Here is a 26190-nt window from a genome sequence, read left to right as displayed (position 1 = left end):
ACCATGTTGGAAATCGGTCAATGTTTCCTTTGGCAGTAAGCGCAGCTGATGATCCTGAGTCTTTGGCACTAAAGGTGAAATCAATTGATACTGATATGACTGTACTTTTCTGAGTGTTTTTGCAAAGGTAAGGGCTTTTTTCTTATATTCGCTATATTAACTATGCCAGCAAGCTTAACTATATTAAATATGCGTGTTTTTTTTATAGTAAGAAATATGTGGCTTAGGCGAGTTTGTTCTTCTTTCATAGTATAGCTGGTACACATTTTCATGCCCTAAATTTTTCTGTATATTCACCTATATTGGTTAAGCTTGCTGGCTATTTTTATTATTATTATTATTAATTATAATAATAATAATAATAATAATAATAATAATTATAATCATGATATTTTATGTACATATATACACACATAGTAAATATGTGTGTGCGCGCGTGCGTAGGTGTGTGCATGTGTGTGTGTGCGTGTGTATGTGTGTGTGTGATTTTCTCAACACTAGATGTTGTTTGTAAACGAGTCATAATCGTACAAGTGATGTTCTTTACCAATCTTTCATACCTGACCATATTGAAATGTTACGATGCTGGGGAACAAATGCATGTTGGTGACACGAATGTTACCAAGCCTTAGAAAATCTGCCCGAATGAAATACCTCTGACCCATACAACCTCATAAAAGTGGAAGTTAAAACGTTTGATGATGATGAGCAGCATGAAAATGAGAATAATTATGACGACTATGGTGCACCATATTTCATTCATAATCACTATTTAACTTCAACAGTCGTTAATAATTAGTATTTTTTTATCTTCGCTTTGAACATTTGAAAGAAGAGTTTTATTAATAGAATCGTGTTAATTAATCTTATCAATTATATTTTTTTCTTCCTTTCTGAAGGTATGAATTTCTCTGATAAATTATCGTACTTACAATTTCTTTTATAAATTATGCTGTTACAAGTTATAGTAGCCTTAATATTGTTTTCTATCTCAGGCTTCCTATGGTGTAATTTTAATGAATGTTCTAATTCGTACACAGTACTCGCTTAACGTTTTGCCTATAAATATTACATAATTTTGTGAATGCGCATGGCTTGTTGGTTAGGGTATTCGGCTCACGATCGCAAGATCGTAAGTTCAATTCTCAACGACGCATTGTGTCCTTGAGCATGACACTTTATTTCTCGTTGCTCCAGTCCACTCAACTGACAAAATTGCGTAGTACCTGTGTTTCAAAGGTCAACATTGTCACACTCTATGTGTCGCTGAATTTCCCTGGGAACTACGTTAAGTGTTCACGTGTCTGCGGAGTGTTCAGCCACATGCACGTTAATTTCATGAGCAGGCTCTTCCCTTGATCGGTTCAACTGGATCCCTCGTCAACGTAACCGACGGAGTGCCAGCTGAAATTACATAATTTACAAAAAGAGAGAGTTTTTGAATATTTGAACTAGAAAAGCTCTGCTTCTATAATGGACTTGACTGAAAAATTCGGAAGTTGTTTCTTTTTACAATATAGTTTGAATTAAAACTATTTGTTGTATATTGTTTTGTGCTATTAATTTCTTTTTGTTATAAACAGTGTTGTTATTAATGGTGCATTTATACACTAACCATCTTTCGAACAGTCATGAGATTTACGACATGGTAGAAGTTTTTTTGAAAATAAAAGGCAATAGTTGATCAACGTATATCGAAGAGGCCTATGATATAAAAATCATTCCATCCATGGCTATCTTGTCTTTTATTTAGTAACAATCTGTGTAATATACCATTCTATTTTTTATATGGCTGATGTGATATTGAGAGAGATTTGATGCTGATATACATATATACAAATATATACATATATGTAGATGATTTCACCACCTACATATTCCCGCTTAGCTTGTAATTTACTTAAGTAGAATGTATATTTAAACAAAAGATAATGCTGAAATCCAATTTACAATTGCATTTAAAATCCTATTAAAACTTTCTGAAAATTATAAAAAGGCTTAAATATTCATATTTACTTTACATATTAATCTCTGTTTCTTTTCTCCCGCATATTAATTAGAAAAGGATAAGCCGATATAATTAAAAGATATATGATGTTCCTTTATTTATATACTGCATTGTTTTCTTTACTTGAATTAAGGAGTATGTGATTAACATAAAGGAGGTTTAAATATTTGCCTGCTCTATAAAATAATTTTCTCACACACTCTTCAATTAAATATAAGAGGATATCATTAAAAATATAAATCGGTTGTGTGAATAAACATTTCAAAATTTATATTGTATAGTATGTTTTTGTTTTATTTTTATTTTATTTTCTATTTTTACTTACCAACGTTTGCGTCATTCATTTTCAACGAATCCACCAATCATTGGTTCTCACAGCATTTAAGATGTCAATAGCCTCAACTGTGCGTAAATGCAACTAAAGTGGATCGAATATATTTCAAATTATTTTTGTTGAACATTACCGGTTTTATAGATGTGTAGATATTGGCGTAAGATATACATACATGGCTGTTTCATTTATATTTGGTTTCAAATAAATTCTATCACAATTCATATTATACGGCTTTCTTTTCAGAGTAGTCAACTTTTTCATCCCCTCTTGACAGCGTAATAATGGCGCTGCCGACAGGATTTGGAGAATTAGAAGTACCTGAACTTAATTTTAGTAACACTAGCTTACAATATCTTTCAACAAGTTCTAGGACAATAAACCTCCAGAACTCTGAAAATAGTAAACAAATACCAACTCTCTTCATAACTAAAGCCTGAGATGAATATATTAAGAGTCTCTGTAATGTAACCAAATGTGAGAGGTGAGAGGAACTTCATAGATATAAAAGATTACGACATTCTCGATAATATCAAAGAAGTATGTTGTTGCTGAAAGGCAAGCTCTCTGACACTGAGACACATTATGAAAGTTTAACAGAAGGCATACGCCTTTGATTCTTTTGTGAATTTAATTAGTTGCAGAGAAAATGGCTGTTGCAACATATTGATGATGAATTAAATCCTGCACATCGCTGTTGTTAATTTGTATTGCCCACTGGTTAGAGCAGCAAACTCGCGGTCGGAGTATCGCGGTTTCGATTCCCAGACCGAGTGTTGTGTGTGTTTATTGAGCGAAAACATCTAAAGATCCACGAGGCTTTCTTTCGCCACAACTTTCTCTCACTCTTTCTTCCTGTTTCTTGAGTAACGCTGCAATGGACTGGCGTCCCGTCCAGCTGGGAGGAACACATACGCCACAGAAACCGCGAAACAGGGTCCATGAGCCTGATTAGGCTTGAAAATGGCATATCAAAAATTTTAAAAAACATTCAGTAGTTTAAAATGATACAGATTTTTGTCAGTGTCACATGTTGACAAAATGACCCTTTACATTTTAGTTTTGTGGCTATACCGATAATATGAGAAAGTGTACTATTTCAGTCAGTCTGTCCATATTCTGAGGAGAAATGTGAGAGAGTTTAGAAAGTTGATTGTGATACAGGTAATGACTAAGTGTCGATCAATATCTTCGTAATTGGGACAGAGCATCCAACGCACTGGCTTCTGTAAAATCAATGTACAATTGGAAGGATAACTCGACAACGATGTCATTCTTATCACAAAGAACATGTGGCTTACCTTTGAATCCCAGTTTCTGATGATGCCCAGGAAATAAGAAGAGGGAAGATGTCCCTCGGGGTATTGCTTTGGATATGCCTGTTATGCGCTATAAGAACAACGTTATATTTAATGTACGTTGGAAAATGCATTAGATGTCCCCGGTATGACAATTTATCAGACGAATATTTGCATTAAAGATTGATGACTTCCAATAATAAATAAAAACAAGTTTACCTGATATGGATATTATTTTTTGGAAATGACAGTCTCTTATGAAATTATTCTTGCATATTCTTGAAAAAGTCACTGGAATTGCAGCCCTGTGAAGAAAGCCATCAACGTTTTCATGAAAGAAGGCACATACATTCTTTCAAATATTAAAGGGATATATCTGAAATATATTTTTGTATAGATATCTAATAAAACAAAAGAGGTCATGGTCACAATAGATGCTAGTCAACATTCAATATCAGGGTACTGGCTTAGAATGACCTTTCTTATTTGTTATGATGTGTATCTGAAGATGAATGTAACTATTCTCATATTGAAAGATTGTCTTTGTCGATAGTCTGCATATTTTATTAAGACAAGAATATTTCTTGAGAACTGACAAATGCAAAAGGGAACTGCATAACGTAACATGCAAATTCAAATTGCTGCTTTTGGGAACAAGGTTTTATATAAGGCTGTTGATGCTCTTTCATTAATTAATTTTAATGAGCCAATAAAGTCAGAAGAAAATGCAATACATATATCATTTATTTATTACGTGGAAGCAGATGTATTGAAAATGAAACAGTTACAGACTGAAACAAAGAATGTTGCAGTTTCGCGTAGGATTGTTGATCGAATCAAAACGAATAGAAAGAATAAACTCTCAATGATTGTTTATCTCATTACATTGAAGCAATGTTAAAAACATTAACTGGTGAATGAGGACATTGTTGTCTCTGCGCTATGGTGGCTTATTTCCATAAAAAAGCAACTTGATGGACGTTCATTGTGAAGCTGCATGGCAGCTTGGTTATTCTAATTATGTCAAAAATTATATTTGAAATGGTTCTAAATGCCATCAGATTATACCCATAAGAAACGTTTTTGAGCAGACTTCGCTAATTAAAGAAACGCAACCATAGTCACGTGTACATATGAATCATGGCTGTGTTCCGAATGCTGAATTGTTTATCATATTTGATGTTCTGTTTGGTTTGAGAGAAATCATCATGATTAATGACCGGTCTGCTGAAAGGGTGCCCAAAGTTTTAAGAACTCTATTTATATGGAATGGCCTTCTACAAACATTGGTTTCAGATAGTTTTAGAGACCTGTAATGAACTCTTGTTAGTGTGGCCTACGAACATAAACTGCAAACATTTTGATATATACCCATACTACTCCGCATATGACCGAATGTTTGAAAGAATGATACAGACAGTGAAAATAGACGTTGATGCTTTTCTTATTCATTTCAGATCCTCTGATGCCTCTTTACCGCGATATGTACTCGGTTACCGGGCGATTCCATTTGCCGAAAGGAAAAAAAAAAAAGAATCATTCAGTATTGAGGAGATATCAAATAATGTCTTGTGGTACTGATATTTTTCTGTCGTATATTCTTAGACCGGTTCAGTATCCGAGAGAGTAAAATATCATTACAGAGAATAAGGCATACGTACTGGTGGTAAAGGATGTCAGAAGAGATCTAGTGTTTGAGGCTGATATGAAAATTTTCTCTGGGGATGACGAACAAAATAATCGGAAGTAGGATTAAGAGATTAGAAGAAAAGATTGTAACAACAGATGCGTGAGAATATCTCATTAGCTAATGAGTTGTAGTAATGGCACAGCTTTTAATGATGTTAATCGGAGAAAAAAGGTAAAGAAGGAAGTTTCACCTAAAATACAAGGATGTAATATCATTGTTTTATACAACAGTATTAAATTCATGTGACAAACTCTGATGGTTAAATGATTTCTCATAGCTAGTTTTCGGTGTAGTTACGTTTTCCAACTAATTGACTGTATGACACAGACGATGCAACGAAGGAATCTCGCTATTGTCGCCCACCTAATGTATTTCACAGATAAATCTCTTTTAAATACAACAATACTCTCTTATGAATGTCACTTTCATAAAAGTCGTCAAGTTACTATAACTGCTGCTACTACTACTACTACTACGACAACGACGACGACGACTAAGAAGAAGAAGAAGAAGAAGAAGAAGAAGAAGAAGAAGAAGAATGAGCAAATATAAATATCTTGAAATAGAAACTGGTTAAGCAAATATAAAGATCTTGAAATAGCAATTGGTAAGATTTGGAATCTGAAGATTAAAAGAATACCTGTTGTCATAAGCGCCCGAAGGATGATTGCAAAATGGGCTGGTTGTTCCCTATCTCAGATACCAGGAAATCCACAAATGGAAGAAATTTCAAAAATAGTGCCTATGCGAACTGCTCATATTCTAAGAAATATATTGTCTATGTAATTCAAAGAAACATTTTAATCTGTGAATATTATCAAAAGTGCCTTTAAATGTACATAATAGCAAACAAATGAACTTAACAGCACAGTTTATGGATATAAAATTGGCGACATGAAAATAAGTCATCTATTTTATACGGATGACTTAAAACTCTATGGTAAAGACGATAATGCATTGCTAATGTATGGTCCGTAGCAAACAAGCTAATGTAGACAGAAGTACACCCATCAGTGGCTACGGAGCTCAGGGATAAAGGCAGAAAGTGAAAGCTTTATCTTGTTTGCCTAAGATCAGAGCTTATTGACCTGGAATTATCAAGCTAATGTGAGGGAAAATGGTGTAGACCAAAGTGCCGATACTACAACGATGGTTTTGAAACTGTTGACCACCTAATCTCTGGATGTAGGGTTTTAGTACCTCTAGAGTATAAATCAAGACATGACAGAGATCGCCAATATCTACACAGGATAACGTGTCGGCATTATAAAATCAAAACTGCTGAGAAATGGTACAAGCATCACTCTGGGGCTGTAACAGAGGGAGAATATGTAACTATTATCTGGGACTTCCCAGTATGTACAGACCGGGCAATCATAGCAAACAAACTAGCTGTTGTTGTGAAAGACCAAAATAATAAAGTTTGTTTATTGATTGATATGAGCATACCTTGTGTCCATAATATCTCTGCAAATGAATTTGATAAGCTCAGAAAATATAAACATTTACTCATTGAAATCGAAAAGATATGGGATCTCAAAACAGTTACAGTATCAATGACTGTATGAGCACTAGGAATGATAAAAAAAAGAACTGAAAATTACTTTAAAATGATCCCTGGCTTACCATCCATACAATAAGTGCAAAAGATTGTCTTAACTGCTACGTCACACATATTGAGAAGGGCATTGTCGCTATGAATTTCCTTAACCTTTTTCTTTGTATATTCTTTGTTTACTTATTTTTTATTTTTTCTCTCTTTCTTTCTTCACCTTTTTCTCTATCACATGACTCTGTAAATGGACAATTTGGTGTGTTTATTTTAATGGCCTACCAATGTACAGACAAAGGGATTAAGTCGATTACAACAACCCAAGTACGTAACTGGTAATTATTTAATCAACCCGGAAAGGATGAAAAGCAAAGTCGACCTCGGCGGAATTTGAACTCATAACGTAACGGCAGACGAAATACCTATTTCTTTACTACCAACAAGGGGCTAAACACAGAAGGGACAAACAAAAACAGACAAACGGATTAAGTCGATTATATCGACCCCAGTGCGTAACTGGTACTTATTTAATCGACCCCGAAAGGATGAAAGGCAAAGTCGAACTTCGCGGAATTTGAACTCAGAACGTAGCGGCAGACGAAATACCGCTAAGCATTTCGCCCGGCGTGCTAACGTTTCTGCCAGCTCGCCGACTTAAAAAAGTATATTGGGTGAACGGAATGAGATGATTGGTTGCTGCTGTTAAGACGCTGACGGGTTTGCACGACTGACTGGTCACTGAAATTGTTTCACATATAGTACTTTTTGGCATTGGAGGCAAACACACACACACACACGCATGCACGAAGGCGCAGGAATATTAACATACAGATAGAATGAGAGCGAGTGGGAGAGAGAAAAATAATTACAATTTATCTAAAGTCATCTAAGCATAGGTAAAAAAAAATTCCATAAGGGTTGGATCATTACACTCTAAGGTCCTTACTTACAACTGTCATCTACAACTGTGTTATCCGAAGTTGCCTGTTAGCAATTTCATTATTAGGTGAAATGTAAAACGAGAGACAGACAGACAGACAGAGAGAGAGGGAGAGAGAGAGAGAGAGAGAGAGAGAGAGAGAGGAGATAGAATGAACAAGAGAGATATTAATACGATTATGTCAAAAAATATCGTATCACCCATACTAAATAGGCTGGCAAATGAGACTGTAAGTCATCTTCTTATATTCTTTGGCAACAGCTGGAATATTGCTGTTCATAGACCTCCTCGATTAGATCTCACATGTGTGTTAGCAATACCAACAACTTATCATAGACCGATCTTTTTTTTTTTCGTTTGTAGTGTATTATATTGCATATTATATAAAGCAATCGTAGATAACTTAACACATTCTACAGGAGAATATCATTTAAGAAACCAGTAAGAGTTTAGGGATTATTTTCATTTATGCTCAGATAAAAAACAAAAAAAAAACAGAAGTATAGCGTTCCGGGCCGTCCCGCTGGTGTCCTAGACTAGTATCAATAAAGGAGGAAGAATATACCAGACAAGAAATTTATGACCCATGTGCATGTAACATTAAGGTCTCCATAAAAGAAAAAGTGGTGTCATCGAAATAAATGACAGGTAAGTTCTACCACCAATTATATATATATACATTAATATATATACATTAATATATATATATATGTATATATATAATACATTAATATATATATATATATACATTAATAGTTAAAACCAAATTAACATGACAGTCCAGAAAAATAGTACGAATGCTGCCGTTGATTAACTCCAAGAGGCCATCGCCTCTAGCTAGCTATGTCACACACGAAACTGTGCCCTTTATAACCTTCGAACAGGGGAGGTCAGCCACTTCCCCACCTTCCCCTAGTTCGGCTGTTCTACATTGATAAGGGGCAAATACCCTGAAACTAATATGTAGATGTCAGACCGGCAAAGGGAAGCGGCTGACCTCCCCTGTACAAAGATTATTATGAACACAGGTTCGTCTGACACATAGCTAGCAAGAGGCGACGGCCTCTTGGAGCTAATCAACAGCAGCATTCGTCCATTTTTCTGGACTGCCATGTTAGTTTGTCGATAACTATTAATATCCAGTAGCGCTGTCGTAGTCTCCTTCAGAGAGACTTAGAAATATTAATATGCATATATATATATATATGTGTGTGTGTATGTGTGTGTGTGTGTGTGTGTGTGTTTCTGAGAGTGTGTGGATGTGTATCGCTTCGTCATGGTTAGTGAAGTAACAGACTACTGTGGAAACTATAGAATGTTGTAAAACTTGCGCCAGTTGGTCCATGTGTGCGTTTACCAGAGTTCACTGTCTTGGGAAACATTGGAATATGGTCTCCAGTTTGAAAGTCTCTTAATTTTTCCCTCTCACCAAGCTGGAATGTTCTATAAAGAATAGTAGGTCCTGCTAAAAGTGAAATAAAAAGCAAAAATTAAGAAGTAACCAAAATAATTGGCGCAAGGTTTTCTCTCCGACTCATTAGTACTTTTGCCTATTCATCGCCATTTCTCGCAGATATACACACACGCACAAATATACATATACATATATATATATATATATATATATATATAGATAGATAGATTTGGTACCCGTGACGTCACAACTCATTTCTACAGGTGAGTGAACTGTAGCAACTTGAAATAGTGTCTTGTTCAAAACAGAACACACAGCCCTTTCAGGGAATTGAACTCACTACCTCATGATGGTGAGTCCGACACTCTAACCACTGAGCCATGCGCCTTCACAAACACACACACACACACACACACACACACACACTACTTTAGACTATAGTAGACGACAGTCCAAAGCAGTAGAACTAAAACAAGATTCACATGATTGACATTTCCTCATATTAACCCCATATTCATATTTACGTGCAATGTACTTCTGATAATTATAACTTAGTTATAATCTTATGATGCATAAAACACTGAGTAAATAGATTCACAGTTAAAATGACCAGAATTGCATTCAGTAGATAAACAAAGATAGAAATCAATACTTCCACAAATGTCCATTGGAAGAAAATTAATCCGCTTGTATAATGTATATTGCTAGATAAATCATTAAAAGAAAGAAAGGCCATATTCACTACCTTTCTGCACAATTTCATAAACAATGAAGAGAAGAGGGAGGAAACAGTTAACATCTTCAGATAGTGCTCGTGACCTTTTCGCTATGCTTGCACCTCTATGTATTTTCCGAAAGACACAGAGAAACTAATGTTGGCATTAAACTAGGAAATGGATTGAGTATAACACCATAACGTAGACGTAAATCATACCAGTAACTGCTTTCTCGACTTGTAAGAAATAGCAATCAAATTTACCTCAAACCACACGATATCGTCTTCGAAATGAAACGACATAGACATTATCTTAAGAGATATACACAATGACAGATAATAACGACTGGAATATTTTTGAGGATGGGCCTTGTCGATATTGTACATTTGACGGTACAGACTGGAATAGAACTGGCAAAACTATTCTATACTATTTCCTTTCAAAGAAGCAAAAATAAAATATTCACAAGAATAACTATTGTAGTTTGAGCAATATATTCAATAATGTCATTTTTTCATTCTTGTTTGTTTTTGTAAAAATTTATATCAGGATAAGGCTGATATCCCAAATACTGTATTGATGTTTAAACAATAAAAGCGGGGTGGTGGGGATAGGTAACTTAATATTATTACAACATTTAAATGAATAAAACTACTATTCAATATTTGTATCGCAAGAGCAATGTGGTAATAAATGGAAATTAAGTTTATTTTCATAATGATAATCAATTCTTCCTTCGATACTACGATATCCACATCCGCAATCTAAAATAATTAAGTATTAAATATGCAAAACGTTAATTGGAGAACAGCTCATACTTTATCACATTATATCGATTGTGTAACAGGTAATTGTTTTCTAGTTTCCTTCGAGCAAATATCATTTTCTCTAAAATTCGATACTTGTTAATAACACAATGTAAACTATCTGAACAATTTGTGAATTGAAATTTGTAAAGAATTTATCTCAATATTTATGGCCTATATCTAAATTTTATACTCAGCATTTATACACAATAATTGGCATATTCATCACGAGACACTTAATCAAAGTTAATTGGATCTCTTTTTGAAAAGCAAAATTTATGGATATGTACTTAAAGACCGGAATGGTGTGGAGAAGATTCATAGCGGAAACCTATTAAAGTACAATAGCAACTATATGAATATAAGTACAGCATTGCAAACGTATTTGTAGGATTGTGTTGATTCGAAGCTGAAATTAGAGGAAGATTTGCATCCCATCTCTAGTAGGGTACTTAATAGACAATGTATAGGGTAGTCCATTGGCTCAGGTGTCTTAAGCTAGTTAGTTGTTGGTGTATATGATATTCATTTTCAGTGTTTCTATCATTATAGATATTGCTATTGCCATCTAACCTCCGAAACACTATAACAAGATACGGCACGATATTCCTGTTGTGCATTGATATTTACAAGAAGTTTATTTTTAATTATTCATATTAGAACAACTTATTGACCAATTCACTAATATTTTAAGTAAAAGAAATCACATAAAAAGAAAGCACATAAAAAGAAATCACATAAAAAGAAAGCACATAAAAAGCACCATCCGTTCGTGGCCGTTTGCCAGCTCTGTCTGGCACCTGTGCGGGTGGCACGTAAAAAGCACCCACTACACTCACGGAGTGGTTGGCGTTAGGAAGGGCATCCAGCCGTAGAAACACTGCCAGATTTGACTGGGCCTGATGAAAGCCTTCTGGCTTCACAGACCCCAGTAGAACCGTCCAACCGATGCTAGCATGGAAAACGGACGCTAACCGACGATGATGATGATGATGATGAAATCGTTTGTTTCAGTTCCATCCTCGCTCATCTCATTTTGAATGTAAATCTCTGAAACACGTACGTAATATAATCGAACCACATTTAACTATCACATTAGCATGAACATTATCTTCCTTTTGATTTTCTTGTTTTCTATCGTATTTACCAATTGCGACTTTCGTTTTGTAAATTACTCTTGCTAGTTATATGTTAGGTGTGAAGTGATTACAAGTTTGCCATGTATAATAAATCAATGTATAGTAAATACTTTTTACATTGTATAATAAATCAGACTCTGCTGTTTTAAAACGTAGAAACACATTGGCTACTCGGAAGGCACGCATGCTTTTCATCATAGGTTTGTTCAATAAGGGATGGTTTTATAGGACCTCTACAACGAGTACAATCCCAGTTCTAGTCATACGATGTAATTAATCCCGTTAACGAACTTAAGCGATATGTCAACCAACTATAAGTTGTACCTCAATCGCTTTTAAATTACACGACAACCTCTTTAAAATATTAAGAAAATGATGGATAACTTAATAATATATTGTTGTACATAGTATATAAATGTTTGGCCAATATTGTATTTATAGACAGATGTAAACCACATTAGCTTTATAAAGATCTTCGATTATGTTTGTCTATGGATACTGTAGACTAAAAGTCTACCGAAATATTGTATAATACAGTATAGTATCAAAACAAACAATTGTTAACAAAGAAGCGTTATATTAGGTAAGTGTTCCACAGACAGATTAAAGAGATAAGAAGGGCAAAGTTGGAATGCCTTTGTTTCATGGCTCTGTTGGAAATAGGTCGGCTTCATAAGAAAAAGTGCATTAATATGTGCTCGATTTTGAATCCGTATTTACGATTCAAGAGGGAAAATTGGCAACGATTCATTCAAAAGTCACACATTATTAATTGCTGGAATAATGAATATATGACACCTTTAAAGCTTAGATAAACGCATATTTAGTATGGTGTTGACCTTTACAGAAATCTCTTGTTATAAGTTATCTATGCAAAGCAAAATTATTGATTTCTAACAAGACATACTACGACCACAAATTTTGTGAAAAGGATTATTTGATTGTATCAATCTCATTATTTGACAGTTACTTTGTCTTATCGGTCTCGGGGGATAAAAATCGACCTTGAGAAAATTTGAAAACAGAATTTGAAGAAGCACAAATAAATACCTTCAGTTGACTTCGATGTTCTTACGATTTTGTCGACTCACTCAGAAATACTAACCGTATATCATCATCCTTTTTTATCTAATTAATTGAATTGATATGACCCAGCCCGTTAAACTGTCCGTAGCTACTCGACCTACAAAATATAACAGCCAAATCTATCTCCAATCACAACATACCTTCTTTCCCATGAAAACGAACAGTCTTTTATACTAGTTTGATCAGCTTAATTAACGAAATCTTTGAGTTACGATGTTCAGATATATATATATATATATATATATATATATATCCAGACATACTTCTATAAAATATTCTATACGCGAGAAGAAACACAATAACAGCGAAAAGTTATCTTCAGTGCAATAGAAAAGAGATAGGCTTATGCTGTTAGATAGGTGCGTTCCAGAAGAGAGTTTTAGCAAACCGTATCGACTTTATTTTCACTGCGTGTATGCTGAAGCGCCGACTATATAATATTTAATTTGATCTTTGGTAAATACATTTTATCAATCATCAAATGATGATAACTAAAAACCACCGATTATTTTCTGTTTGTTTCACAGTGATGGTTAGAACGTATGAAGCAACATATGCTTTGAGCGGAGGCTATCCAACTTCATTTAATGGCATTGGTGGAAGACGTTTGAAATAGTGAAGAAGGAAACTGAAAGTACATTTATAATTTCAAAAAATAATATTTGCATTTCGTTCGTCACCAAATACTTAATTCTTAGATATATCCATAGTACTGAATTTGATTCATTCTAGGAAAATTTATTTAGAAAGATAATTAATAAGACTCTTTTAAGAGTAGGCCATGTTTACAGTTTTGGGTTATTTCAATCTGTGATCACTAAAGGCCGTCATTGTAAGCTGTCGCACTCTGTAGATTTTCAGTAAGTGCTACCTCTGCAGCTACTTTGATGTTTCTAGTTTTTACTCTGCTTCCATATCAATTATAAGTATTTCGATCCACTGTGCTATATGTTATATTTATTGCAGCATATACAGTGATCATAGTCACATTCAGAATTTTCGAAATTATTTTATTCCGAAATTTATGGAGCTCTCTATTTTTCTTCATGCATGATGGTCCTTCCATTATGCATGAGTGCTATAAATGCATTTATTATATTCTGCCATTCTTGTAGTCAACGATAGTAAGTCCCTTTGCAAATACCAAAGTTAAACCTAAGAACGACTGAAAATTCAACCAGTAACGGAAGTGTACGCATCAGTTAAAAGAGTGGTTTAGTAAACAATAAATGTAAGTAATCTAAAATATAGCATCAAATTTATATGAACCACTGGAATAGTGTATAAAAGGTGCATATCATTAGAGCACCAATAAACGTTCCTAGTTAGAAAGCGATTCTATGTATATTTCCATATATAAGTCACTTAAAAACATTCGACAATAAATGATCGGAGCGTTATATAGATGTAAATATTAAAACTTGTCGTATCTCTAAGGTTAACGTTCAGAGGGTTATTACAACAGAAACTTCTAACAGTATTAACAAAAAACCTTACCTTTGATATATAAATACATATAGTTGGACGTGGAATTAATAAATGTATATGATTACTTCAATTTCAGTGATCAACATAAGAAATCATACGAACATAAAGACAAATAAGCCTCAACATCAATCTCTGTGAAATTCTAGCACATCTTTCTTATCGAGATATTCCCAATTTTCTTTGCTATTTATAATATTTTTTTCATGGAATTGTGCCATAGGTCCAAAAAAATAAATCTTCAGATTTTGAATTTGCTTTTCAAGAATTTTTTGTCTAAAACCGTACGTTGAACAATTATTGATTATAGGTTATAATATAACTCTTTCAAATTACAGCAATATTTCATGAATTTCTAGAGCACTTTCCATGAAAATGTCTTCGATTATACACATTACTATATACCAATCTCATTTCAGCTTTCTTCACAGAGCATTCTGCGATAAAATATAGTCATACAAAGACAAATTCTCTCTAAATATTGTGCCAGTTTGACCGATAGAAAATATATTAAAGACTAAACAGGCAAAATATATCTGCGAAAGTGAGATACCAATATTATCTTCATTTTTCGTTAGTTTAGTTTAGACGACAATATATTCACCGCATCCCATATATATATATATATATATATATATATTTCTACTGTTTTATTGTATTCGAGAGTTTATGAAGTTGTTCTCTATTATGCACATTTGCGTGTCTTACGACTGCAAGCTTATTCTGGATTTTCATAAATTCTCTATGGTCGTCAGTAAATGCGTAGTCTTCAAATAGTTTTTCTTTACCATTTTCCTCGCTATCTTTATCAGGTTCATTACAATTTAATTATTCAGACGTTTGAGTGTTCAGGTCAGATGGCAGTTTTTCAAATGAGACTAGTGGAGAGTTGCTCTCTTCGTCTGGTTCTCAATTTTCTTTCTGCCTTATATTTAGGTCATTTTCGCTGCGTGCTTGATCTTCGTTATTTCACAATCCGTGAGACATTTATTTCTGGCTAGTTTTCATCCAAATATATTCTGCATAGTAATTGGCGTATATTACTTCTTTATACTTTTTTCGGGTCCATTTGACCGTCTTATATTTTTCCTTTAGCGGTCGGTGTGGTGGACATAGAGGGTTCGATTTGGGGCAGTTCCCATTCAAATGACCATCTGGGCTCGTATTTAGAGAAGAGTTTGTGCCGGTGGATAACTTTTTTCGAACCCAGGCAGGCTCTCTCCTGAGGGGCACCCTTCCAGATTAAACATAGGACAAGCGATTTGATGTACTGTTGAAGTGTTCCTTTTTGTTTCGTAAGACATTTGTGCTATATTAAAATTATAAATATTGAGCTCTCTAAGACAGATGTAGGGGCGGTTGTTGTCACTGCCACTATTGTCAACTCCGCCATTAATACTTTTACAGTTACTTTAATCTCGCCATTACGGCATCGCTCATCGTCAGTTACCGCCAATAGTGCTTTGAACTCGACCGTTGTGGCCACCCCTTGTCGCCATGGCGACAGTGTAAGCATTATGTAGTTAAGTCTGCCCTCTTTGCTCAGGCTACTATGTGGTATTATTAAATGTTGTTTAGTTTCGACTTTTGTCTTGAACTTGAGATAATCATAAATATGTGAGTGTTTGGGGGATAGTAGGAGGAAAGTTAAGCAGCTTGGTGAATAGGCCAAACTCCACTGGTCTTTTAAACAGGTTCGGTAGATGGTGAGAAGGAGATCAACAAAGGGTCTTCGCATTCCTGTGCGATTAGGAGACAAAAGAAGCGGTCACCAGAGGTCGAATATGTTTACTACTACTAGCGATCAATAAGAGCGCTGACCTTTGCCTTGGAAGAACCAATTCACTTTGTTCTGTTTTTAATTACTCATAGAAAAAATGTATATATACTGATTGAATTTTTTAATTTTTTAATTTTTTTAGTTTCTTTTCTTTTTAGAGGTCCTACTGTGGTTTAGGGCTTTCGTAATTGTGCTGTTTTTATATATTAGCAGATGCTTATCTCCTTAATTTTTATCGTGCCTTTAATTGTGTTGTTGCAATAACAGGTATGTTTACATATTCCAAATGTCAGTGATGAAAGAAGAGTAAAATTTTCACAGAAAATTGTAGATATTAATGATTTAAAAAAAAATTTCTAAAGATGATCGTTTGTATATCCGGATAGAGACAAATGCAGTGTTCTTGCAATAAATAGGATGTTTACATTTTCGTATACTCAGGCAGAAAGGAATGGAAAGTAAAGAAGGGTAAACTTTTCATAGAAAATTGAAGATATTAAAGTTTTTTAATTTTCTAAAGATGACCGTTTGTATGTCCAAACAGAGAAAACAAGTGTTCTTGCAATAAAAGGATGTTTACATTTTCGAATACTCAGACAGAAGGGATAGATATTCACAGAAATTGTAGATATTAAAGTTTTAAAGACTTTAAACATGATCGTTTGTGTGTTCGTCCAGAGAAAACTTTTGATATGCACGTTTTTGAACTTACCTTGAGGGAAATTCAAAATAGTCGTAAGAAATTGTTCCAGCTTTTGAGAGTTTCAGTTGCTGGGTTGTATTAGTACTCCTGTGGCTTCAGCTGCTCACTGAACAAAGTAGAGAAGAACACATCAAGGCTAGCGCTCTTCCTTCTTCTTCTTTTGCTTCCTCCTCCTCTTCTTCTTTTCTTCTTCTTCTTCTTCTTCTTCTTGTTATTATTATTGTTATTATTATTATTATTATTATTATATTATTATTATTATTGTTATTATTATTATTATTATTATCATTATTATTATTATCATTAAAGCAGTTTTCCTTTGCCTGGTGGTTGTTTGGTTGTTTGGTTGACAAGGCTGAAAGGCATGAGCACAGATACATTCCTCTTTGGTAGAGCTCTCATTGATTTTTACAAGTTCCACTTGAAAAAGAAATTGAGTGTGGAGAGGGAAGTGCAGCCCTCAAGTGAGTTTACTGAATGGTACCCACCCTTCAGTTGCGTAAAGTTGCGAAAATGGCAACAGTGGATGGTACCACTCTAAGTGTATACCTGTGAGTCGGAGAGAAGAAATAGAAGAGGGCGCATAAATATATGAAAATGGATCACTCAACAATTTTAGTTCAATTTCTGTTTTTCTGAAGTTAGAAAATATGGTTGTAAAATCTAACAAAGCATCACATAATGTAATGTATTCTTCTTGTCTTTTTGATAAATTATGAAAATGTACAATTTCTCCATCTTTCAAATGTATTAGGAAAAGTCCTTTTTGCTTTGCATTAACTGTGTTATTTCAGACAACAATAATTAAGATCTATTCAAAGTTGCTGCTTGACTGAGCCATCTCAGTTTTGAGAAATAAATAATGTCTTTATACTCACTATCAGCGTCTACGATGTATGCTTTGAATGTACGATGGTTCAAACCCCGAGATCTGATCAAATTAACAGCGCTCACAATATGTCATCAACTGTTTCATATTCAATTTTTGAGCACATAATTGCTGATGATGAATCAAGCAATGAAAGCGAAGTATATCATGATCAACCATTTCTTTCAATTAAGTAATTAACCCATTATTCTTACCAGTTAATGCAGGAGCTCCATCAGTTGTAATCGAATTCATTTTATATCTATCAGCATTGAACTTTTCTAATGCTAAATTAACATACTCAATTATGTCCCTGCCAGTTGTTATACACTTCATACGACACACGTCCAATATTTCTTCAATGATATTAACATTGAAGTCAATTCCTCTGATGAAAATAACCAAGTGTGCAGTGCCACTTTGATCAGTACTTTCCACCAATGCTAAACTGTAATGAACACATTTAGATAAATGAGTCTACAATGTCCCCACAATACTGTCAGCGAAGTCATCAATTCTGTTGAGGTTTTCATTGGTCCATTCAAAATAGCACACTCTGAGAATAATTTTATTATCATACATTATCAATGTAAATGAAAATATAACTAGAAAATAACATAGACTTGTTTCTTTGAATAAGTTCACCTTCCCGGGACAATATTCATTAAAAGCAATTACAATACATTCTTTTATGAATTCGCCATCTATCATTAGCTTACCCATCTGAGCCAATTTTTCAGCTATTAAATAACTAACATTTGTACTTGTACCATTTTTCCCAACATGTTTTTTGAAATTGTTTTGTTGTGAACAAAGCTTCTACTTCTTCAATTGATGTATTTTCATTTTCCTTCTTTCTCCGTTTAATTCATTATATTGCGATTCATGTTTGTCAGCATAATGACGCTTAATATTATATTCCTTGCATACAGCAATCTTATCATTACATATGAGGCAGATAATATTATTATATGTTTCAATTACGAAACAGTTTTCTGCCCATAGGATTTTGCATTTTCTCTTTTCTTCTGTTATTTTTCTCTTCAGATGCCATGACCAAATAATGGGCTATTAAAATTAACAATTAAAATCATTACGGGATCATGCTGATAATATTCCAGAAATCAGAAACGAATAAAGAATAAATAGGCTCTTTCGCATAAAGCATTAGCATTAGGTGTAGCCAAAACTGAAGTAACAGTAAAGTCCCTATCATTTGGCATTGTAAACAATGTTAGGAAATAACTCAATCAATATTGATCCGACCGCAAAAGATTTGAAACTGAAACAATGGCTGTTAATCATGCACCAACAGAATGGCTGAATCTACATCGTAGAGTCATACATTCTACGTCCTAAACTCCATGGCCTCCCTCATTTTGAGGTTTTCATTGGTCCCTTCAAAATAGCACACTCTGAGAATAATTTTTATTATCATACATTATCAAAGTAAATGAAAATGTAACAAGGAAATTACACAGCGGACAGCATGAAAATATTAAGCGGGTCGCTGGTTGGGTGGGCATCCCTGGGGTAGAACAATCGGCCTCATGAATACTTTAGTTTTCGAAGTGAATTTCTTAATCAGCAAATTAGCATAGTCGTTTGATGTGAAATAACATAAACGTTTCTTCCGAATCTCTGACCCCCTAGATCGAATCCCACCAAGCCCTAACTTGATTTTCATCTTGCAGGTTCGATAAAAAATATGCCAATCCTGGTTTTTGGATTGGCAAAATTGTATTAACGTCAGATTGGATGCATTCTGCTATTTGTGCTTGAATTCAAATCCCCGTAATGCCTAAATAGTTGCCTTTACCCGTCTAGTATGTTAAAAACATCACTACCTGCAACATTGTGTGACTTTAACGAAGTCACACAGTTACAAGTATCCAACTTTGGCCTTCGTGTTAAAGAAACCTTCCTTTCCTCCTCCAATGAGTGTCGGAGGCACTGCCTTGTCTCATGATTAAACGATTTTAAAAATTCCATTTTCTTTTAATTAATAATTATGTAAGTTTATATAAGTTTAAATAATAACAATAGCACCCAGAGAGCGCAAACCTCCACCAACGTCCTTTCAACGGTTAGCCAGAGATGATTTTTAAAATGCGATTATCCGATATTAACTCAACTGCTATCACAAACGAGAATACTAAAAATGAACCCGACCGCTCTCAAAAATTAAGTTAAAAAACGGAAAAATAATCCAGATTCCTTGTCCGGCACCGGAGCAATTCCGAAATCTAATCAGTTCGTGCCAGTCACGAGGCCAAGCATCTCTCAAAGTGTCATCCGAATCCACCCAGCGGTTCCTGAGACATCTTGTCAAACAAACACGACTGAAAACAATACCTTCGCTAAGACGGAGGTAATTAGATATATATATACATTCCCTAAATTTTAAATATTGATAATAAATGTGATTAAGAAAAGAACACGAGTATAAAGATATATACAGTATTATATATGACAAGAAAACATAACAGTTGAAGATGACATCATCTACATTAAGATGAATAGAATAACTATTTTACTATTTTATGACACTATTGATTTTAATACTAGTTTGATTAATGGTAAAGTTATAAGAAATGCAGCGAGTTTCGTTTTAGTTAAAAGCTTTATATCTCAATCTAAAATGTCGTCTGTGCATAGAGTGTCGAATGCCAAGGAACTGAATTATGCGACTGTCACATTCTCATAGTTATAGTAGTGAGAAAATACCACGATCTTAGTTATTTTATGGTCTGTTACTCTTTTATTCGTTTCAATAAGTAGACTTCGACATTTCTAGTGCATCTGCTTTAAGGCTTTTTAGTTGAGTAGTCTGTCTATATGTGTGTGTGTATGTGTGTATATAAAAGGTTTATATGCACGTGTATATGTGTGTGTATTGTATATGTAATACCTCAACAAAAAGACAGAACTCTCTCTCTCTCATCTCCCTCATTCTATTTCTCCGTCTCCTCTGTGTGCGTGTATACATATATATATATATATATATATATATATATATTATATATATATATATATATATAAAGTTAATCCAAACAAGAAAGCATAAAAACACAATAACGCGAGGAGGTATATATATGTATATATATAACATTTAACTAATTATAAAATATTAAAAAATATATGAATATTTTTACAGGCTAACAGCGAATTCGATCTTTTGGTTTACTTACTTGTAATACACACACACTTTGAAGTCCCCGTAAAACATATTGTTGAAATACAATAAAATATCAGAATCTAAAGTAAAGAGAGAACATTGAATTAAGTAAGACTCTATTCATATATACAGATTTACATAAGAATGAGCAAAAATGATGTTTTGCATACGAGGACACATAGGCGTGCATACGTAGACACGCTCACACACGCACACAAGGCAGATACACACCACTATACATGCATATATACATACATATATGAATGTATGTATGTACGTATGTACGTATATATATATGTATATATATATATATATTATATATATATATATATATATATATATATATATATATATATATATATATATATATATATATATATATATATATATATATATATATATATATGGAGAGAGAGAGAGAGAGAGAGGCGGCAAGCTGGCAGAATCGTTAGCACGTCGTTACGTTCTGAGTTCAAATTCCGCCGAGGTCAACTTTGCCCTTCATCCTTTCGGGGTCGATTAAATAAGTACCAGGTACGCACTGAAGTCGATGTAATCGACTTAATCCGTTTGTCTGTCAATATTTGTCCCCGCTATGTTTAGCCCCTTGTGGGTACTAAAGAAACATATATATATATATATATATATATATATATATACGTGCATGTGTATGAGGATGCATGTATATACAAAACACATATATGGAGATACGAGGAATCTAAAAGAGAACAGACAGGCAAAGTATGAGATAGGAATTGAAGTAAAATTCGATAAGTGAAGATTAAATGTCAGACATCAATAGAATTTCTGGTAGCACATCTACAACGTCATCGCACAGGCACGCATGAAATTATATATATATGTGTGTATGTGCGTATGTGTGTGTGTTTTTATTTCGTCTGCCGCTACGTTCTGAATTCAAATTCCGCCGAGGTCGACTTTGCCTTTCATCCTTTCGGGGTCGATAAATTAAGTACCAGTTACGCACTGGGGTCGATGTAATCGACTTTATCCGTTTGTCTGTCCTTGTTTAGCCCCTTGTGGGTAGTAAAGAAATATATATATATATATATATAATATTATATATATATATATATATAATATATAATATATATATATATATATATTTATTATATAGAAGGAGCTTCTACAGGACTAGAACTGTTTCATTCAAAAGAAATCATCAGGAAGCTCAGGATGCTTCCTGATGATTTCTTTTGAATGAAACAGTTCTAGTCCTGTAGAAGCTCCTTCTATATAATAAATTAATTTACTCTGCTATGTATTGAGTACCTTATTTACTGTGGTTAACCCCGACTAAACCCGGGACCTACATATATATATATATATATATATATATATATATATATATATATATATATATATATATATATATATATATATACATATATATTTACATACATATATATACAGATACACAGTATATATACATATATAGTAATTTTGTGTGGGTGTGTTTATATGTATATATATATATTATATAGTAATTTTGTGTGTGCTTGTTTGTTATATATATGTATACACACACATACACACACAAAATTACATATATTCCTGATTTTAAAGACGAGTATAAGTATAGTACGCACACACACACACACCTCTTTTTAAACGCCTAAGCTAAGTAAAATTAGGGCGATCGAGGGAGATTGCATACAAGGCGAGAATACAAAAACCACATACATATACATCAGCGCGTTCATGAACAAATATACATACTTTCCCACATGATACAACAGCCAGAACCGCGCCCGCTCACACGGATCAGAGAATCACGCTCTCTCTAGCAAATGTGAAGTAGACCACTTGGATTAGCCCTCTCGAAAATATCGAATATTTGTAATTTATATTGGAACACTTGGAAATAGTATATACATACATACTTGTATGTGTGAGTGTGTATATATGTGAGTGTATGTGCGTGTGTGAATGTATATATATATGTATGTATGTATGTATATATATATATGTATGTATATGTATATATGTATATATATGTATAAGTATATATGTATATGTGTATGTGGGTGAGTATGTATAAATGTATGTATGTGTGTGTGTGTGTATTATATATGTGTGTATATATTATGATTATGATTTGTGCATGTACTTATATCCATGTATTTTGTGCTATGAAAAACTTTGTAAGAGACTGAGAATTTGAGATACTGAAAAAGTCCATTTTATTCGTTATTTTCTTTTCTTATCAATTATTGCTCTAGTTTTCCTACTAGCCTTCGTTAACGCACGAGCGAACATGAAATTCATTGGTACACATGCCCTTTCGGTCACGCAGAATTTCTCATTTCTTATATACCTCTCCAACTGGAAAGTATTTCAAGAGGAGATTCTTGGAAACCAAATTCAATGTGTGACGTCAAATCTCAGTTTTCCCACGTAAACCTGAAGAAGGTAAAGGATTTTATTGGTAAATGCTAAATATTTCAACTGGTCAGGTGTCACATATGCATAATGAAAGGAGAAAATGAAGTTGTGACTTAGGTGTACATGAACTGCAATCAAATTTATTGCTTCATATCACAATTCATCTGAAGCCTAGAAGAGAAAATCACTCCACCATGTTTATTATGTCCAGATTCTTCATGTTCCCTGTTTTCTTTCTCAACAGTAATGCTAGTTACACAGAAGGCAAAAGTAGCATTGAACGATGTCTAACGGCATTTGTGAAACAGACTCAAATGGCTGAAGGTGACTGTCTCTCATACTGAAAGACTGCAGGAGCAGATTGAAGTTTCTGGCCGTTGTTTGTGACAGCATGAAACTGATAACGGACAAAAACTTCATTCTTCTGCCCATATGTCATGAATATATATAATAGATACACTTATGTCGAATTCTGCAGTCTAGTAAATTCCACTAAATATGTTTGAAGATATTACTTCAAGATGCTGCAATAGTTGTTCTGACGAAAGAAAACAATCTTATTTCCAACAACTGCATTGCTGGTATTTAGTGGTACTATTCTAAATTATGAATGATTGCCCGGTGTTCAGCATCTTATTCGAAGTTAATCAAGCGACTTACTTCACCATAACAACAGCTAAACTGAAAATAAGACAAGGAAATGATTCAAAGTTTATCACCCTTTTCAATATGTATATCATATGATCACTTTGTACAAGCGTTATCGTAACACATTATTATATGAATAATAAGCAACGAAGAGGGACAACTAAAATGCCCCAGCCGATGACAAGCCTTATATAGGTTTCAGCAGGTGCATTAGAAATGTGGATAAGTACACCTAAGTTAACATGAATGCTTTAATCTACGACTTCTTTCCCACGGCGTTTCAGGTCCAAATTCTCTTCAGTCTTCGAAATCAATGGCTATGTTTATAACAGCTAAGAGACGCATGTTTTGCACATATATTGAGGGAACATGATATCCAGTCGCATGCAACAATGTCAAAGAGTCTTTTTCACTCAATGGTCCAAATGTCATAGCGTTCTTTTTACCATCCTGCACCTTAATTTGCACATCAAACGCTTCAGTATGCCTTTGGCCCGATATCGTAATGATATCACAATGATTTCAAGCGCCAAACAGAAAAGACATACCCAAGTATAGACATAGAATATATAGGTGAACTTTACATTGCGGCTCTCATCCTCAAAGGCATTGGGAATAAGCTCAAAAGCTTATCCCCTTTCTCTCTAGCCCTCTAAATACAATAATATATTGGCAGATATTTTGAGAGAGAGAGATATATCGAAGCATTCTGAGACTATATCTATAACAAGAAGTCACTGTACTTCTAAGTGCCATCTTTTATTGAGTTTTCAGAAATATGTACTACATAGAATTGAGGATAAAATTGTAACTGTGTGCACCAAAGATGAGGCTGTAATTATATATTTACTTTTCCACTCATGCCAATAGATGGCCTCTTTGAATTCTAAAACTTCCGTTCTAGGTACGCTTGAGTAAGTTTTAATATGTTAGTCGAAAGTCATAAGCAAATCATTTAGATTTACTGGGACAGTATCTCGAAGAATACTGCTTTGTGTATGACCAATGTTGCCGGATACTCAACCGGTGGTAACATTTTGGTAACATCCAATGCATTCTGAATACCGAGGTGCTGACATGAGTATTGAGTATTCCGAGGAGTCATATGTGTCTAATAATACATCGCTTAGGACCCAAATCAATTTTGATATCGATTCTTTACTGATTCATGTATTTCAGTTCCATTGTTTGAATGTGATGGCTTCCTATACGTATCCTGCTCTCCAAACGTAATAAGAAATATTTCATCTACATCGGTGATTCATCTCTCAACGTTTATAACTACCCATTTTTCAAATTATTTTAACGATTCAAGAGTTTCAAGAAAACAAGATAAATGTTATCTACTTTTATTCATTTCAAACAAAATATATTTGTTTACGATTTCACCTAATCCTATTGCTTTAATTTAATCATGTCTTCTTTATTTTACTTAATCTTGTCTTCTTGAATTTGCTATAAATCATTTACACAATTAAATTTCTCTGTATACTTAAAATATTGAGTATGTATGTGTAGACACAAGACGGCTATAGATGTAATGGAAAACGATTTCATTTCTTACATGGAAGATGACTTTCAAAGAGAAAAGTAAAACAGAGCACGATTACGAATAGAATATTTAATAAACTGCTTTTATTATAGAATAATTCTGTACCATTTGCAACTACATTTCAGCCGGGTATTCTGTCAATGCACGCACACTCCTGCATACGTGTGTATGTATGTATGTATGTATGTATGTATGTATGTATGTATGTATGTATGTATGTATGTATGTATGTATGTATGTAGGCTTGTATGTATGTATGTATGTATGTATGTATGTATGTATGTATGTATGTATGATACTATGTATATCCTACTCTTTCTCTTTTTAAATTTAGAGTAGATTTTGACAGGGTAATCTATTTGGTAGCAAGATTGTGAAGGAAATTATCGTTTTAACCATCATTCTTTAGATCTTAATGTCTTTGGGATTTTTATAGTATATGAATTAAGGATTTGCATTCTCTACCCATATGACAAGTTCAGCCATACTTTGTCTCATACGGGTTGGTATGTACCCTTTTGTTCCGATAATAGTTGGTATGTAGCTGAAACTGTATCTTGGGTATTGGGTTTGCAAACTCCTTGACAATG

At 33.9% G+C, this 26190-nt stretch overlaps 1 long non-coding RNA gene across 1 annotated transcript; it reads left to right on the top strand.

Annotated features, from left to right (window-relative positions):
* The first annotated feature begins 8898 nt into the window (after nucleotides 1-8898).
* On the top strand, nucleotides 8899-25596 carry LOC118763717. The gene is made up of 3 exons (XR_004999470.1): nucleotides 8899-9026; nucleotides 25381-25386; nucleotides 25584-25596. It is a non-coding gene; the product is annotated as an uncharacterized LOC118763717 (long non-coding RNA).
* The last annotated feature ends 594 nt before the right edge of the window (nucleotides 25597-26190 follow it).

The sequence above is a fragment of the Octopus sinensis genome, linkage group LG6, assembly GCF_006345805.1.
Source record: "Octopus sinensis linkage group LG6, ASM634580v1, whole genome shotgun sequence".
In the NCBI taxonomy this organism is placed as follows: Eukaryota; Metazoa; Mollusca; class Cephalopoda; order Octopoda; family Octopodidae; genus Octopus; species Octopus sinensis.
Note: the sequence above shows the minus strand (reverse complement) of the source record. Positions and strands in the feature narration are given on the sequence as shown.